A 15,085-nucleotide genomic window follows, 5' to 3' on the forward strand; every position below is an offset into this window, starting at 1 on the left:
TTCGAGACGTGGAAGACGGGATGAATGTTGCGAAGTTCTTGAGGTAAACGAAGTTTGTAGGCTACGGGACCGATTCTAGCGAGGATCTCGAAGGGTCCTATGAATCTTGGATTTAGCTTTCCATGCTTTCCAAAGCGTATCATGCCTTTCCAGGGTGAGACCTTTAATAGGACACGGTCTCCAACCTGGAACTCCAAGGGTTTTCGTCGTTTATCAGCGTAGCTCTTTTGTCGATCTCTCGAAGCTTTTAGTCGTTCCCGGGTTTGTACGACCTTTTTTGTGGTTTCGCGGATGATTTCTGGACCAGTGAGAGTGCTGTCAGGGACTTGCCCCTTGGCTAGCTGCGTGTCGCCCACCTCAGCCCAGCATAGAGGGGATCTGCACTTGCGGCCATAGAGGGCTTCGAAAGGCGCAACCTTGATGCTGGTATGGTAACTGTTGTTGTAGGAAAACTCGACCAAGGGAAAATGGGTGTCCCACGACTTACCGAAGTCAATGACACACGCTCGCAACATATCTTCCAAGGTCTGGATGGTTCTCTCACTCTGCCCATCTGTATGAGGATGGTAAGCTGTGCTCATATCCAGCTTAGTTCCAAGAGCTTTCTGCAGTGACTGCCAGAACCTCGAAGTGAACCTGCTATCCCGATCGGAGATAATAGACACAGGCACACCATGCAGTCGAACTATCTCTCGGATGTAGATTCGCGTGAGTCTCTCCATTTTGAAGTTTTCCTTGATCGGCAGGAATTGGGCGGTTTTAGTCAGTCGGTCGACAATTACCCAGATGGCGTCGTGCCCACTCGGAGACTTGGGTAATTTGGTGATAAAATCCATGGTAATTCTCCCCCACTTGCACTCAGGTATCTCCCGCTGGTGGAGCAGACCTGAGGGCTTCTGATACTCGACCTTCACCTTGGCGCAAGTCAGGCACTTGCCCATGAAGGTAGCGATCTCTGCTTTCATGTTCGGCCACCAATACAGTTTCTTGAGATCGAGGTACATCTTGTCTGAACCTAGATGAACGGAGTACCTAGTCTTATGAGCTTCGTTCATGACAACCTCCCTGTAACCACCGAACTTTGGGGTCCAGATCCGGTCCATGAAATAATAGACTCCGTCTCCCTTGATCTCTAGGTTCTTTTCCATTCCTCTCAAGGCTTCATCTGGCGTGTTCTCTGGTTTTAAGGCTTCCAGCTGAGCCTCCTTGATTTGCGCGGATAAATAGGAATGGATAGTCATAGTCAGTGCCTTCACTCTACGACCTGAGTACTCCTTCCGGCTGAGGGCATCTGCCACCACATTGGCCTTTCCGGGATGGTAGCGGATTTCGCACTCGTAATCGCTGAGTAGCTCAACCCATCGTCGTTGTCTCATGTTCAACTCCTTCTGGTCGAAGATATGTTGCAGGATTTTATGGTCAGTGAAGATAGTGCACTTGGTTCCGTAAAGATAATGCCTCCATATCTTCAATGTGAAGACCATTGCTCCCAATTCCAGGTCGTGCGATGTGTAGTTGACTTCGTGTGCTTTCAACTGCCTCGAGGCATAGGCGATAACCTTTCCTCATTGCATGAGCACACAGCCTAGGCCCTGATTGGATGCATCACAGTAGACAACGAAGTCCTCCGTCCCTTCTGGCAGAGGCAAGATAGGTGCGTTGCACAGGGCCTGCTTCAACGTTTGGAACGCAGTGTCTTGCTTTTCACTCCAACAAAAGGGTACGCCTTTCTGAGTCAGAGTGGTTAAGGGTTTGGCAATTCTGGAAAAATTCTGGATAAATCTGTGATAATAGCCAGCGAGACCCAAGAATTGACGGATTTATGTGGACGTCTTCCGTGCTGACCAGTTCTCTATCGCTTTGATTTTGGAAGGGTCCACGTGTATGCCTTCCTCGCTTACCACGTGACCTAGGAAGGTTACTTTTCGAATCCAGAATTCGCACTTGGAGAATTTCGCGTATAGCTTCTCCGCCCTTAAAGTTTCCAGCACCAATCTCAAGTGTTGTCTGTGTTCTTCCTCACTTCTGGAATAGACAAGCATATCGTCGATGAACACGATTACGAACTTGTCCAGGAAGGATCGGCACACCCGATTCATCAGGTCCATGAATATCGCCGGTGCGTTGGTTAGACCGAAGGGCATTACTACAAACTCGTAATGACCATACCGAGTCCGAAATGTTGTCTTAGAAACATCACTCTCATGGACTCGCAGCTGATGGTACCCTGATCTTAGGTCTATTTTGGAGAACTAACTGGATCCCTGAAGTTTATCAAAGAGGTCGTCGATTCGAGGAAGAGGGTAACGGTTTTTGACGGTGAGCTTGTTCAGTTCGCGATAATCGATGCACATCCGAAAGGATCCATCCTTCTTTTTCACAAATAAGATCGGGGCTCCCCAGGGTGAGGAACTCGGTCTTATGAATCCTTTGCTGAGCAGCTCATTGAGCTGACTGGATAACTCCTGCATTTCTGCTGGCGCTAGGCGATATGGACATTTAGCTACGAGGTAGCTCCGGGGATTAAGTCGATGCGAAACTCGAGTTGACGCTCGGGAGGGATTCCCGGGAGCTCTTCGGGAAAGACATCAGGAAAGTTGCAGACTTCGGGGATGCTCTCGAGGTCTTTAACTTCCTGCTTCTCAATAATGACATGACCTAGGAATGCATGACACTCCTTTCGCAGAAGTTTCTGGGCTTTGATGCACGAAATGATGCGGAGATTTGAACTGAGTTTATCACCATAAATCATGAGGGCTTCGCTAGAGGGAAGATTGAGACGAATGGCTTTCTCGTAACAAAGGATATCAGCACAATTGGGGCTCAACCAATCCATGTCGATGATGACATCGAAGCTTTTTATGGGAACTGGCATAAGATCGATCGGAAAAGAATGATCGTTTGGGGTAAGGGTACAGCCTACAAATATGTTGTTAGTGCTCTCTTTCTCGCCGTTAGCCATCTCGACGGTAAATGTTTCGGTTAGGGGTTGGGGTTTACGTTTGAGAAGATTTTTGAATGCATGACTAACAAAACTTCTTTCCGCACCAGAATCGAATAGAATGCATGCATAAGAGTTATCGAGGAGGAACGTACCCGAAACAACGGTGGGATCTGCAACTGCCTCCTCTTGGCCCATCGCTAGTACTCTCCCCCTGCTACCATTTGTTGTTGCCTTGGGACAGTTTCTCTTGTAATGCCCGACCTCTCCACAACCATAACAGGCTTGACCGACACCTGCTCCAGAGGCCTGATTAGTGGTTTGGACTTGTGTTCTGCAGTTTCGAGCCAAGTGACCCTTCTTGCCACAGTTGTTGCAGAGCATTTCACGACATGGGTCGGGGATGCGGTGATGATAACTGCACTTGCTACACCAAGGGAGGGTACCAGTATATCCACTGGTAGGTGCTTGAGTTGCAGGAGCAGTGGCAGGAGTAGTAGCAGCGTGAACTGCCACCGTATGTTGTTTCTTGGAAGGTTCCTGCGAAGACTGGCCCTTTCGCTGCTTCCAGAACTTTCTTTTCTCATCACTCCCCTTTGCTGGTTCGGGAGCGGCTGTTACATTATCAAGATCAACTCCGTGATCTATGAGGGTCTGCGCCAGACACTTAGCGCCGTCAAAGGTGTTTGGCCTAGCAGCCAAGACATTCCCTTTGGTGGGTTGTGTTAGTCCCCAAATGTATCTTTCAATCTTTTTGCTTTCCGGGGTGACCATTCCCAGGCAAAGAAGTGCTAGGTCTTCAAACCTAGAAGTGTAGGCAACAATGTCGGAACCTTTCATCTTCAAGTTCCATAGCTCGTGCTCCAATTTCTACATCTCACCCCTTGGGCAGTATTCAGCAATCATGAGCTCTTTCAAGCTCTCCCACCCTTTAGCATTGGCTATCGGTAGGGTTAAGGATTTGACACGACCAATCCACCAGGTCAGTTCTCTGTTGGCGAAAGTGCAAGCGGTGAATTTCACTTTGTTCGCTTCCGAACAGGAATGAATTTCGAAAATGGACTCGATTTTCTCGAACCATTGAGTCTGGGCAATAACCCCTCCTTTTCCGTTGAAAGATGTGGGTTTCGCGTTCATTAAGTCCTGATAGGAGCACTCCTTCTGGTGTCCCTGACTGCCTTCATGATGTTGCGGATGAGTACCACCTCCCGGCCCGCCAGATCCACCAGGATTTATCTGTGACATCGCGGCAGCCACAACAGCAGTAACAGCTGCCTGGAACATAGCAGGATCAAACTGAGGAGGTGGCAGTGTCGGATCTGTTGGGGGATTGTTGTTCTTTTGATGGGTCTTTTCTTTGGAGGCATCTTGTTCTAAAAATAATCAGGAAGGAGAGGATGGTAAGTCCTCTGGAATTGAATCAAGAGATATGATAGGAAGAGTGTTCTACTAAGCGATAAACAAGGAAAAGCTATCAATGCAAATAAGTTATCGCTAAAAGGAATGAGTAGCAACACTTGGAAGTGAATTTCTGCAATGAATTTGACTCTAGTAAAATACTCCTATAGTATTTTAAGTTGTAAGTTTTGTTATATCGATATTCTGTTGTATGGATACTTGGTAAGTTTTAGGCCTGCTGCAACACCACAGTCACTCCCAAACACATGTTGGTCATGTCTCGAATGAATATAGTTGATCAGGCTATATTGATCCTAGACATGATTACATAACTGCCCAGGTTTAACCGCAATTTCCAACATCCAAATACTTTTGTTTTGTTCTACTCATGATACTGTTTCTGGTATGTAGATATACTTGTATACTTTTTGTAAAAATATTTGTATTTTAAAAGTATACTTTTAGTTCAGAGCACTTTAGCCCCTTTGTGTTTATAGTTCTATACCATGTAAGGTTTGGTATACTTAGTTCACTATAAACAATAGCTCTGATAACAATCTGTCACACCCTAAAACCAAAATGGCGGAAACGTTCTGGGGCGGAGGACGTAATGCGTAGTATCACAACAATCGTATCATAGCAATCAAAGTAAACACAACCATTACATTATAATATGAATATTTACATCTGTTTGAAAACATAATTTGTACATGTCAGCATATAACAAAAGTAAAATATAATGACGAGACTCCGAGATGCTCCGTCTTCTCCAAAAGCTGGCAAAGGTACCTGTCTATTGTTGTCCTGAGAATACAAGTGGTTTTGAAAACGTATCAGCATAAAGCTGGTGAGTTCATAAGCATGTTTTTGTATTGGAAACTAGTCACTGAATTTGTACAAAGGATTTCTTTTCATTATAAGTAAAATATCGTTTGTATCGAAATCCTGGTCAATCACCAGTAAGTAAAGTATGTTCCGTTTGAAAACCCTGGCTATCACCAATAAGTAAGGTATGTTCCGTTTGAAAACCCTGGCTGTCACCAGTAAGTAAGATAGTTTTATTACTCAAATAAAGCTAAAGGTTGTGTCTCTGGAATACCCTCCGGTAAGTAGATAGGTAGTTTCATTAATTAAAATAAAACTATTGAAGAAGGAAATCTCGTAAACAATGGTTAGTTTATACTTATTGTGAGTCGTATAACCATACTAATATGACCGGTGACCTCCTTGACGTTCTTCAGGCGTCGTACGATTACAAAATTTGTCACCCCAGGCGTGCCCGCCTTACTGTAGCTAGCAGTTTAGGTGTGGGATTGACGGTCCCGAATAGATCTATTCACAAATTTCACGCTCTCCCTCCAGGAGACTCTGGTTATACTTAACGGTGAGGATTTATTGGTACCCCGAAGGGCATAACGAAGATAGGTCTCACAATCCTGTATTGACTAGTTTACGTGTAGTTCGGTTGTTCTCGAGTTCGAAATCGTTGTAAACGGTGTAGAGTATAAATAATTATACACAAAATAATTATTTAGCAAAGTACTCTAGTTATCTGTATGGATAAAGTAAATCTGTCATAGTTTATTTGTTTGAATCTGTAAAACCGATAAAGAATTCCCCAAACTATACCTATTATAGTTTGACTGATAAGTTGTGTTCATGTACTGTTCTGAAAACTATGCAATTTATGTTTAGAAAACGTCCCTTATGCTCTGCATATTACAAAAGAGATAAAGTATCTAATTGTTTGGTAAAACCATTGTAATTGCATCAGTTTTTAAGTTAAGAAAACCTTTATGTTTAGCTTGTATTCCCCCCTGAAAACGTTTTAAAAACTATAAAAGCATAGGGGTATGAACTCACAGTTGGTCGGATGCGAAGGATTGAACTGGATGATCCTTGAGTTGGTGTACGTTACACTTAACGGAATCCTAATATCAAATAAATACATACATGTATCTAAATTAGCGATTTCGTTAGATAAAGTGTTAGATAAACACTTGCGTTTGGTTAAGGAATGTTACCGGGACTTCGTTGGAATGAGAAAACAGGCTTTTCCCCATGAAAGAGATGTTTACGGTTGAGAATTGGAGTTTACGGTCGTCAGACCGTGAACAGGGTGTAAAGTCAACAGACCGTGAACATAGTTTACGGTCTATGAAGATTGCTGAGTTTACGGTCTATGAAGATTGGCGAGTTTACGGTCGCAACGGGTTTACGGTCTATGAAGATTGACCGTAAACTCAATAACAAGAGTGTTTGTTTTCGACGAAAAAGTGTTCCAGAGGCTCCCAAACGGCCCCAAATGACGATTTCTGGCGTTTTCGGTGAAAAGAGGGCTTTTGGGTGTTTACGGTCAAGAGGTTTAGGGGGTGTTTCCGATCAAAAACGTTCAAATGAGGGTGGGGGTCCAGTATTTATAGGCTGGGGGGTGGTCGGTGGTGGGGTCCACCTGGCACCGACCATAAACGGGTTTACGGTCCGACCGTAAACTCGGTGATTTCCGAGGAAGTTCAAGTTTTTCGCGTGATTCCCGGTTTATTCCGACTTGTATAAAATACATATTATTTATTTAAATGTATAGCTTTTTTCAAACTACGAAATTTGATGGAATTTAATAAAAACCCAAATTTTATTAACGGAAACTGGGTAAGGATAACGGAAAAAGTTTCGGCTTGTCACATATATATATATATATATATATATATATATATATATATATATATATATATATATATATAGTTAGGGCCAAGATCCTCAATCCTATCCATGATCCCGAACACACATCAGGATCCTCAACATCGCCATTATTATTAGCTAACAAGTTTAAAGGCTATATTTCTTATTGATTTCTCACATGTGCATAAATGGTCAACATAAGACTCATTCACAATGAAAAATCACTTCAACCAGGCTTAAAATTAGGGAATACCAAGTCAAAGCACGTTAAAAATACCAGTTCTGCAGGATCCCGAAAATATCGGACTTTTAGTTATTTAACCTAAACTATATATACGCCTGTAAAACACACACAACGGACACAATTTTCAGGCACCTTACCCATTTAGACTTACTTTATCGTTTGTAATCGTATTATCAAACTTATCTATGTAGTTCTTTCTTCAATCAATAAAATTAAACAAGGCAGGTGATGATTATCACCTCTCAAGGTTTTATGCCAGAGATCCTAACATTGATCAATGGCTTTCCTTGTAAACCACTCTTGTCATTTTAACTTCAAATCGACTCTTGTATTAGCTATAACACCACGGCCTCTCATACAACTTGGTTGATCTTCGTTTGATTGATTTTTGACCAAAACAATTTGGCGCCCACCGTGGGGCCGTAGTGTTCATAATTCTCGAAAAATAATGTCCACACAGTCAACTTATCTTCTTCTATTCCTTCTATTTCTTCTAAAAATCTTCCACCACCGGCAAGTGGACCTCCTGTTCAAAGGAAAACTCCAGATACCTCTAAAGATAACACATTTCCATCGGCCATGGGAATCTAGGATCCCTTGGATTCCAGGATACTCCAGTTCCGATCTTTAACAGTGAACTCTTCTCCATGGTGAAGATGGTAACGCAAAAACTGGATCAACAACAGTAGGACAACAAAACATTTCTCAAACAAATGGAAAAAATAATAGTAGAGATCCACAACCCGGATGAAACAAAACCTTCGATTTTGCAACCCAGGATCCTCGATTTCAACTGCACATGATCCTTAGGGAATTGTCAAGATACTACAACCTCGGAACCTATTGCAGGTTCAACTTGGGGAGAAATTCCAAGTAACCAAACCCCTGTGATGTAGGATCCTAACAAAAACTTCACTACCCTTAAAAACCAAGACACTTAAAATTTACTAAATAATAATGCATTTAATACTAACTCCGAAGATCTTGATGTAGGCATAATTAATATCATGGCTAGGGAACTCCAACAACTGAGACAGATGATCTCGAAGTGTACCAGGAATAGGCCAACCTATACCAGAAGCATCTCCCTCAAGCCACATGATCTCGTGATTTTCTCCTGTAATAGCCGATACTGAAGTTCCAAAACACTTCTAGACTCCCAGCATGAAACCTCATGATAAAACTATGGAACCTGAGGAACACGGAGCACAATACAAGGAAAGAATGGAAATCATTCCCATCCTATTACACATAAAATAAGTTTGTTTATGCAAGGGTTTTGATTCTACCCTCACAAGATCAGTCCTGAAATGGCTTCTTAACTTTCCTCTTAATTCCATTACTTATTTTGCTCATTTAGTTAATATTTTTAATAACCAGTTTTATTATAGCAGGGCACTCAAAAGGATCGCCAGTGATCCATATCGAGTAGTTCAGGATCCTAATGAATCCCTTAGAGATTTCATAAGCAATTGTGGCAAAGAAGCACTGAATATTCCTAATATCGACGTGGCCACTGCCGTGGAAGCTTTTAAAATGAGCCTAAAGAAGGATTTTCCATTCTATGAGGATCATGTGATGACCCCATGCAATAGAATGTATGAAGTTAGAATTAGAGTGTTGATATTCATCATACTAGAAGAAGACAAAGAAATTCAGAAAAGGACTAGCACCCCCAACTCATACTATAATCCTAATAGGAAGTCCGAGTCCTCGGCCTAAAGATCCTACAAATAAAAACCGTACTCCAAACCTGATCATCGTAGAGTAATGCCCAAGAAGATGAAGGGGAAGAAGATAAATTCCTCATAATCACTGACTATTGCTTTTCTGTGGATATTTCAGCTCTAATCTTTGCCATACAAGATCTTGGCAAGAAAGCTAGGTAACCAAGGAAAAGAGAGAAATTGAGTGGCCAGAAAGAAAAATCTAAATGCATACCATAAAGGTTTCGGCCACATCGCTGAGGATTAAATAGCCCTAAAAAAGGAGATTAGCTATCTCCAGAGCAAAGGACATCTCAAATAAATCCTATGAAGACAAAAAGAAAGATCGAATGAGAAGGAGCAGGATCATGCCAAGATCCTGGAAAACTAGGATCCCCTCCTCATGACGCTATGGTGATCAATGTTATCTCTTGGGGTTCTGACATTTGTGGAACATCTTACTCTGTAGCAAAAAGACATGCTAAGATATCCAAGGTGGAGAAAGAAGAAACTCCCCATAAGAACACATCGATTACAAGCAATAAAGGAATCACTTCGATAGACAAGACAAAGAGAACATTCAAGATCCTCACCATGATGGATCGACAATAACTCTCTATATCGCCAATCACTTCGTCAGAAGGATCCTAGTAGACGGAGGATCCTCGGTGAACATCACACCCTTAGATACTCTGACCAGGATGAACATCCTAGAACCCGAGACAATAAAAAAATCTTCAGTGTTGATAGGATTCAGCGGTCAAACAAAGCATATGGTTGGAGAGATTAAATTGCCTCTCTACATCGTAGGGGTAAACTATATGCAATGTTTTTATTGGTATTGATGCTTTGTATTCCTATAATGTTATACTAGGTAGACCCTGGATCCATGCCATGAAAGCAGTACCATCAACAGACCACCAATGCGTCACGATACCTACCCCTTGGTGGACAGTGAAGATCATCAGTGATTAACAAGAGTCCAAAGAATGCTATAAGACCTCGATGAAATCTTCAACAGTACCACGACAAACATAGGAATTAAAGTAGGGGCACGAGGCATGCTAAAAGAAAGATAAAAAGGAAGTGCCCTTAAAACTTGAGGATCCCGATGCTAAAGTACTCATAGGATCCTCAATAACAGAGGAAATCGAGTAGGACCTAATAAAGTTCTTAAAAAATGGAAGAAAGACCTTCGCACGAAAACACGAAGATATTACGGGTATAAAAAAATTATAACTCACAAACTTAATATAGATCTTTCTTTAAGTTCTATACATCAAAAGAGAAGAAAGTTTGCACCTGAAAGGAACCTGATCATTCAAGAGGAAGTGGAATACCTTCTCAAAACAAGGATGATCAAGGAAGTCAAGTACCCAATGTGGCTGGCCAATATGGTCGTAGTGTAGAAGAAGAATGGTAAATAGCGAGTGTGTGTGGACTACACGGATCTTAACAAGGCCTGTCATAAGGATCTTTTCCCTTTGCTACATAAAGACTTGATGGTAGATGCCACGGTAGGCCATGAACTATTAAAATTCATGGATGCCTCAGCAGGGTTCCAACAAATTCGAATGGAACCATCTGATCAAGTGGATGTCGCCTTCATAACTCCCACAGGTATATATTGCTACACTGTAATTTCGTTTGGTATTAAAAATGTAGGTAGAAGATATCATAGACTGGTGAATGATGTTCAAGGACAAACGGGGCGACACAATAGAAGTCTACATAGATGACATGGTGGTCAAGTCCAAAAAAGTTGAAGATCACCTTAGGGATCTTGAAGAAGCCTTCAATATGCTAGATGAATACAACATGAAGCTGAACCCATCCAAATGTCACTTTGGGATGAAGACACGCAAGTTGCTTGGTTACATGGTCATCAAGAGGGGAAAAGAAGCGAGTCCTGGCCAATGATCTTTGGAAGGGGGACCACTCCTCCTATATCTTTCAGTATCTTCGAATGCTATAAGTTCTATTCGGACCAAGGATCTTGATGGTGAATAACAACCTGTTTACTATGTATGTAAAAGTCTCTTGGATCCTGAAACTAGGTATTCTCTCCTTGAATAACTAATAATTGCATTAGTTACAACTTCTACCAAGTTAAGACATTATTTTGATACTCATACTGTACATGTCAAAACTCACTATCTTATTAAAAATGTCATGAGAAAACCAGAAATGTTAGACAGAATGACTAAGTGGTCAATGAAGCTCATCACATATGACATCAAATATGAGCCAAGATATCCATAAAAGTCACAAGCATTAGCAAATTTTGTGGCTGATTTTAGTGATGATATACAACATGAGGTGAGTTAGAAATCCAATGACTTCAAAGAGAATAAAACATGGGGAAGTGGATATTCTTTACATACGGAGCATCCAACATTAGAGGAGAAGGTCTTGGTATCATACTAAAATCACCACAGGCGGACATCTTACCCCAGGCAGTTAGTTGTGAATTCAATGTAACTAATAACGAAGCAAAGTATAAAGCACTGATCATGGAGCTACAACTGGCCAAGGATCTTCAGATCAAGGATCTTCAGGTATATGTCTATTCATTATTAATAACTGATGACTTTAATGTATTCTATGCAGTTAAAGGAGAAACACTAGAACTATACCTTTAAATTCTTAAAACATTAGCCTCCGAATTTGAAGCTTTTAGTCAGAATCAAGTTCTCAGAGAAGTTAACACCGAGGCAGACACATTAGCCAACTTAGAGTCTTACCTCAGGATCCCACCATAGAATAGGATCCTAATTACCCACATAATGATCCAGGCGATAAAAGATCCCTCCAGGAGACTAGAAGACCCTAACGACCATGATGAGATCGCCAACATAGCAGCAACCGGAGGCCCAATTCCTCGATCCTCTGACCAAGATCTCGATGTTCCAAATCCCGATCCAAACAGTCAGGATCCTTAGAGACATCTGAGATCCTAGACGCAACCCATCATAGAGTTGTTGGGTTTTCTACGCATCAAATACACTCTAAACTAGGTAGCAAAAAATTTGAAACTACGATATACCAAAGTGTACATGGAACCTATGGATCTATGGTTTCATGCTAATTACATCTACCCTAGAAAACATAAAAACAAAGAAGAAATACATACCTCATATGTAGCCCTTGATCTCCATGCTTGAGATCTTGATCCTCAATGAAGTTGCTTGGATGAGAGGACCCAAACCAGAATCCCTCTAATGGTATCACACCCAATGACACCAAAGAGTGGAATAAAAATAACTAGGAGAAGGGTCAATTTCACAAACCCAAAGGGGTAATAAATTGTACCTAAGAGGGGGAGGAAGAAGGGTTGGTGAAACTTCAAGCCAAGATGCAAGGAGGAATTAAATCCCTAAGGCCCTATTTATAGCCTTGGATCCCTTCCAGGGTTTGTACTCCTTCCCATGTAGGATGGGGGCCCAACTAGAAAATTTCACTCATTTCCCATGTGGGATAGTGTGATTTTCATCTAAACCTAATCCTATAAGGGTTCTAGAACATTCCTGATTAACCAACTATCGATTAATGAATATTCAACCCTTTGATTGATTAAACTATTAATTAATTCCCGAAACATATTTCCAATTAGTTTCTAATTAATTATTAACCATAATAATTAATAAACCAAATTTTCCATTATTTATTCTACTCAATTTGGATCTTGAGGACAACCTAAATGGACTCTGTTATTATTAGAAATATGACCAATAGTTAATGACCTTGGACACTATTCCAACAGTCTCCCACTGGGACAAGTCATCAACTATACGAGGACAAATACTTCTCCAATAATCAATAGAGAGTTAGCCATCCAATGCAACCACTGAACTCTTGATCTAATCAAGATTCAACCCTTAGATAAGTTATCAACTATTCCATAGTTCTCATGATATCTGTATGAATTCGAGACATGGATAATGATTAATCATAGAATTCAAGATTATGTTTCCTGATATAGATTTTTGATGACTACATCTTACTACTAAACTGAACACATCAAATCCAGTCAGGGCTCGGCCAAGCACTTTAGATGTCAACACCAAATCATCGAGGGGCCCATAGATATTGGTTCTCCTGTTAAGGAAGAAGGAACAAATAATCTTCGACTACATACTTTTTTTCTATTTCATCATGTCACACATGGACATACCCTTTATAACTACCAGTTACGAATAGTGTTGGAGTATACCAATGCATAACAGAATCATAGAGAAAAACCTCACATGTATCTACGTTTGAAGAACATAAATATTATCGTCTTAGAATTACTCGTGAGTAGATCCATGAAGTAATCTCTAAGAGTGGGTTGGTCCAATAATAAATATCTATTAAGCACTCATGAGTATTAGCGCAATCACCATGTTATGTCCAATCATTATGGACAATCCACTAATGCTCGTGACAGTCCTGAATCACTACTTTCTTCCAAGAGAATGACTGACTGTGGACGTTTGAGTCAATTAATACTCGGGAAGTGGGTTCCAAACATGCAAAAGGAGAACACAGTGATAAGCTAATTAAAATGACTGAACTCCATCATTTATTAAGATCTCCACTTAATAGCCGCCAAAGCGAATTAACACTTATATTGCTTTAAGTTCTCAGGTTTAAAACAAACCAAACTAAGAGTGTTTAAGCCAATTCATTTGCAAATATAATGCATACCGACTTTTTCTGACTGTCAGAATTGGTTAGTGACATTGGCTTATGGAAAGGATCGACAAGATTATCTTTCGATATGGCATATTGACTATGATGTCTATTAGGTTTAATATTGTGCTGTGTCAAATGTTCCGAAATGGACCTATCCATGTTCGGAACCGCTGTGTAATTTAGCCTATATATATATATATATATATATATATATATATATATATATATATATATATATATATATATATATATATATATATATATATATATATATATATATATATATATATATATATATATATATATATAGCATGCATGTGACTTTTAGGGTTATGTTTTTAGAACCTCTTACATAAAAGTTTCGTCTACAAGAACTCTTCTAGAGCTGTGATTAATATAATCATTCAACACCTTTTTGATGATTATTGTTTCAAGTCTTTAATTCATCTAATAAATATAGAATCTATCGATCTTTATTGGTCTCACAACTGGTATCAGAGCAGGAGATAGTGTAATCAATTCGCTATTCTTCTGTCGAGTAAAGGGTTTTACATTAGGGTTTTACGATTTTCACAGATATGTTCTTGTTGTCTCAATCATCTCTATCGATTGTAGATTCCACATCTAGATCTCTAGTTTACCCTTAAACTCGATTCTTGTTTACACATCTGATTCTATATTTTGTTTTCTTTAATTGTATTTATTATGGCTAACGACGATCTGCACTTTCTTTCATTCAATCTCCCAACTAGCATTAGTTCAACAACAAGGGTTCATATCCTTTTTCCAGAAGATTATGAGGTTTGGGCGTTTCACTTTGAAGATTACGTACAGGGAATCGAAGGACATGGATCTACAATATGGCATGCAATAACAGAAGAAACATACAAGTACTCAGTAACTAAGAAATAAGTCAAAACCCAGAAGGATTACGATGAAATCATTGCAGACAGTCCTGAAAATGATGAGAAGATCAAACTGATGTGAAATCTAAAAGCAAAGAGAATTATTCGATTTGCTCTTGCTCCTGACACATTCCGTCTTATTAGTACATGTGATACGGAAAAAGGAATTTGGGATAGATTAAAGGAATTGCATTCGGGTGAAGACGACTTGCAACATTGTGTGAAGAAGTCACTTCTATCGGAATTTTGTTCTTTCGTGCAAAAACCAGATTACATCTTAGAAAAGACAGCAAATCCCTTCAGTCACTTGTTAAGCAGAATGCTTAAATACAATCCTGAGCGACGAGTTTTTGAACAGAAGGTCACATTCGTGAATGGTCTCAGATCTGAATGGAAGGCTATAGTTTCTAATGTTAAACCACACGAACAATTCAAAAGCTATTCATTGGCAAAACTCTTGGGTATTCTAATGTCTCACAAATACGGGGTTACTAAGGAAGAGAAACTTGTCTCTAATATTGGATCTTTGGCGTTG

This window comes from Lactuca virosa, chromosome 9 (genome assembly GCF_052849685.1).
Source record: "Lactuca virosa cultivar CGN04683 chromosome 9, Lactuca_virosa_CGN04683_v6, whole genome shotgun sequence".
Lineage (NCBI taxonomy): Eukaryota > Viridiplantae > Streptophyta > Magnoliopsida > Asterales > Asteraceae > Lactuca > Lactuca virosa.